The sequence below is a fragment of the Branchiostoma floridae genome, chromosome 9 (assembly GCF_000003815.2).
Source record: "Branchiostoma floridae strain S238N-H82 chromosome 9, Bfl_VNyyK, whole genome shotgun sequence".
NCBI classification, from domain to species: domain Eukaryota; kingdom Metazoa; phylum Chordata; class Leptocardii; order Amphioxiformes; family Branchiostomatidae; genus Branchiostoma; species Branchiostoma floridae.
In genome coordinates this window covers 2,669,435-2,674,096 of record NC_049987.1, presented here as the reverse complement: position 1 = coordinate 2,674,096, position 4,662 = coordinate 2,669,435, and the positions used below count along the sequence as shown (strand labels likewise).

Below are 4,662 nucleotides of genomic sequence, written 5' to 3'. Positions count from 1 at the left end.
TTTGAGCTTCTCTCATGCATTTAGTAATTTGTTGTCTTCACCCCTGCAGGTTTGCGAGGCCTGATGTTAGCGGTGATGCTGGCGGCCCTGATGAGTTCTCTCACCTCCATCTTCAACTCCTCCTCAACCATCTTCACCATGGACATCTGGAGGAAGTTCCGCACGCAGTCCACGGAGAGGGAACTCATGATCGTGGGCAGGTAACACCCTCTCTCTCTGTGTGTGTGTCTCTATCACACTCTCTCTCCCTCTCTCTCTCTCTCTCTCTCTCTCTCTCTCTATCCCTCACTCTTTGTCTCTCTTTGTCTCTCTTTGTCTCTCTTTGTCTCTCTCTCTCTCTCTCTCTCTCTCTCTCTCTCTCTCTCTCTCACTGTCCCTCTCTCTGTCACTCTCCCTCGGTTTTATTGTTCAGAGCACAATGGTAAATAGCAGATTTAATTTATAAATTTCGAAACAGAGAAACGTTTAGAAACTATCTAGAAACCATGTATTTTAATTAAATGTAACATTGCTTTTCAGACCCTTACGTGGCCGATTCACTATTTTCTTAGTTTTATTGTTTTACACAAATGTATACAAATGTATCTGAATCTTTTGAAAACTAACTATAATTACAAAACTTATTTCTTACAGCATGTCATAGTGCTCAAACTGTTCAAACTTTGGACGGCATAAAATGAGCGAGTTGTTTTCGGTGTTGTTCAGGATATTTACGGTCCTGCTGATTGTGGTGAGTATCGTGTGGATCCCGATCGTTCAGGCCGCACAAGGAGGGCAACTCTTCAACTACATCCAGGCGGTCACCGGCTACCTGTCCCCGCCCATCTGCGCATGCTTCATCCTCGGCATCTTCTGGAAGAGGACGACGGAGCCGGTAGGTCAGCTATTTTTGGTGACGCCTCAGGGGCTGATCTTGCAGCAAAATCAATCCTACCGCAAAAAAAATGACAACTCGTAATAAAGGATGATTTCTTTAGGGTATTGCGCCGAGGGCCTAGAAGGTATAAAATCTAGCTATGCTTATCACATTCATATTTTGATATCAGTGAGTCTTTTATGAAATCTAAATGGTCTAAAGATATGCTATTTGTCTGTAGCTCCAGTTCCTGATTAAGATTTTGAAAAGTACCAGCTCAGTAACTTTCTACAGCACATCAAAGTTGGTGGATCAGTTATTAGGCAGAGGGTGAAAAGTGTATTAACTTATTGAGTATCTACTTCTATCATACATGATACAGCCAATGCAAGATTTTAACGTTACCGTATCTGTTGGCTTTCAAAAAGCTCTAAGAGCAAGATAATTTAGCCATAGTTTTGGAAAATAATGTTTCTATCCACATGTTACCATAATTCTAACGAAAATCGACAACTAGTGACGAGAGAATGGTTGTTTCTGTCATTCCCAGGGCGCATTCTGGGGCTTGATGTCTGGCCTGGTGGTTGGTTTGATCCGGTTGGTGATGGACTTCGCCTACGGGTCGCCAGGGTGCGGGGAGCCTGAGTTCCGGCCGGCCGTGCTGTGGAGGGTCCACTTCCTGTACTTCGCCATGATCCTGTTCGCCGTCAGCGCCATCGTCATGGTCGTGGTCAGTCTCTGTACGCCACCCATCGACGACAAACACGTTAGTAAGAGATGAGCATATGGGCGTTCAACTGCGTCGGTATTTCAGAAAATAGAGATACTAGTATAACACGTTCAGTTTGTTCCAATCAATACTTGTAATCGGGTCATTTATTTTACTATCCTATTGTTGGCTTCAAAATTTAAATGGCCAATATACACAGTGTAGGTAGCTTAACCATTCAACAATTGGTCAAACGCGCCAAGAAGTCTATACCACTCCCCGGCACAGTTGAGTGATTGCTGGAGTGTTCTGATTTAAATATGGGCTCCTTTATTCGTCCTAGGACTAAGTTTGTGATAGAAATCGAGGAGGCCATCTAATAACATTCAATTAGCAAGAAGTATGAAGAAATGTAATAAAAAGAAAATACTTTTGTCTATTCACATTTTCAAAGAAATTGTGTTTTCTTTTTTAATTTTACTTTACCCTGAACAGCTTGTCCGTTTGACCTGGGCGACAAGACACGACTTTGAGGAGAGACATGACTTGGGCAAACCACCGGAAACAGTCGGGATGATGGATCTGGGCGGAGAGGGAGAAATTGTTGATCCAGAGGTGAACGTCCAGAAAGTCAGAGCTGGTACGTCAACAGGTAGGTATAACGAAATATAACATACCTTCTATGGAGCGGAAGTAGAACATAGTCAAATCCCATGCTCAATGCGTCTGCAGCCTGGTTAAATCTCACTTATAGCAGCACATACAATATCATTTCCGGCCGTTACAGCCCAAGACAGAAGAGTTTGTGTTTATGCGTTTCTACTAAGCAGCTAACAACTCATGGAACGGGGCTTGAAACCTTAACAAGATAGCACCAAGAAAACAAAAACTTGCTTTGGAATGAAAAATAACCCTTAAAACCCAGAAGACAATTTTGCTGTAAAACAACTTGCTTCTACATGAAACGTCATAGCTGTAATGCCAGTAGATGGTATGCTTCAGAACAAAAGTTACTGCCTCTTACTGTAAATAGATTATAATGCAAGGACCATTCACCTTACAGTTGAAGCGCTTCCCCTGTGCGAACGATGTTTTGATTGGCTGTGCGGCATCAGCCAGAAGGACCAATCAGCTCTCCCAGAACCAGATATCAGCATCTCCATTGACGAGAAGCCTCGATCTCGTCTCATCCTCAACATCAATGCCGTCATCATTATGTGTGTGGGTGTGTTCCTGTGGGCCTTCTACGCGTGATGACAACGATCTCAGGATGTCGAATAATACACCTGTCTCACGCGGCGGCCATGATACATCAAAACCGAGGTTAATGTGGCAAACAAAAGACTGTCTATCATAATCAGCATGGCAATTAGGAAATCGACCAGGAAGAGAATGACCATATGTTCGTCAAATATTTGCATTCTTATGATTTTATCACTTACGGGACTATGAGATCAGTCTAATGCTACTCTAAATTGCTACATCTTTCTGCGTATAACACTATCTACAGTTTTTATTATTTGATCTTATATTATGAACATTTGTGAGGTTTTGGGGAAAAAAAAATGGCAGCTGATTTTAGAAATACGTTTTGTATTTTTGTCTCATTGACCTCGTTATGGATCTATCATGGCCGACACGTGAGAAAGATGTATTCAATTGCTTACTTTGCACCAGATTACGAAGCTGAATAAATGTCTCTATTGTGATCGTGATTATTGTGATTATATTACAGTTAATAATCATTACGCTATGCCAGGCTGTTAGCACCCCAATTTTAGCCGTTGGATGAAATGTCATGCAGGTCTGATATACAGGGCAAAGTACAGTAATATAAATCTGTATTAAATGCTATGTAAAATAAGATTATTATAGCTTTGTTGTCATCTGAATCACAGTCACAAGTCGGTGAAAAATGAGTATATCATTGCTCGCGTGTTAATGCAAAAATCCATCAAATTCTTGCTTTATCCATGTAATACCAAACTCAAAAAGATAAAAGATACATTGTAATTAGATGTGAACACTTTTACAGAATGACATTGCTTCTTTCCTCTCTCTCTCTCTCTCTCTCTCGACTTTTCTTCGCTAGCGAAGACAAGGGTTGTAATGAGGTTAAAGGCCAGATAAGAGTATTTGGGTTCACCTGTGTACCCGTGTGTGTGACTGTGTGTGTTCAATTTTCGTGGATCAAAAGTGTGAATTTTTCCTAGGACTGCAAATATCTGTCATCCGGGAAATTTAATTCATATGGATCCCCGTGTGCGTGTGTGTGTGTGTATGTGTGTGTGTGTGTATATATATATATGTGTGTGTTTGTGTGTGTGTGTTGTGGTTGTCTGCGTTTTCTTGTTTATTTGCATAGCGTTCAGGGCCAAAGACAAGTCGCTTTATCGTGTGAGAGAAACTGGTCTGATTGTATCTTCAAGCAGAGTGCATATCTTTAACCAGAAGTACAAGACCATATGCCATAACACCTTTTTGCTCATACATCGAAAACGTCGCCTGGCAATTCTTACTAGAGCTGTAGTTTTCTAATTTCACACACGCTTCATCCTCATGGATCATTAGTGTCGCCTGCAACTGCAACTGCAATAGATTTAATAGTTCAGTGTCGTACGCGTTATTCTGGCAAGCTTTTATTATATACAAACAGTACATATAGCATTATTACCTCCATGAAATGTCATGGAGGTTATATTTACCTGTGTGTCTGTGTGTCTGTCTGTGTGTAAACAAGATAACTCAAGAACGGCTGGGTGAATTGGTTTCATACTTGGTGTGTTGGTAGTGTGTGACAAAAGCTGGAAATGATTAGATTTTGGACCCCCTAGCAGCTTCCCTTGGTACTGCAGCGCAACTTCCGGTTTTGCTATCTCGGTGTTCTGAACATTCTATGGTCACGATTTTAAGGTGTAAGATAGCTCTTGCGCTCAGGAAAGAGTGATATAAGTTTGGGCCCCCTAGCGGCTAGTTTTGGGAAAGCAGGGGTATTTTCATCAAAAACTTCTGACGAGGATAACTCAAGAAGGGAACAACGGATTTTCATCATTCTTGGTATGTAGGTACCCTAGACAATGTTTTACAAGATGAAATA

At 41.4% G+C, this 4,662-nt stretch overlaps 1 pseudogene; it reads left to right on the top strand.

Moving 5' to 3' along the window:
• LOC118423665 overlaps window positions 1-3,253 on the top strand; it is a 5,271-nt pseudogene extending 2,018 nt beyond the window's left edge.
• Window positions 3,254-4,662: the final 1,409 nt, after the last annotated feature.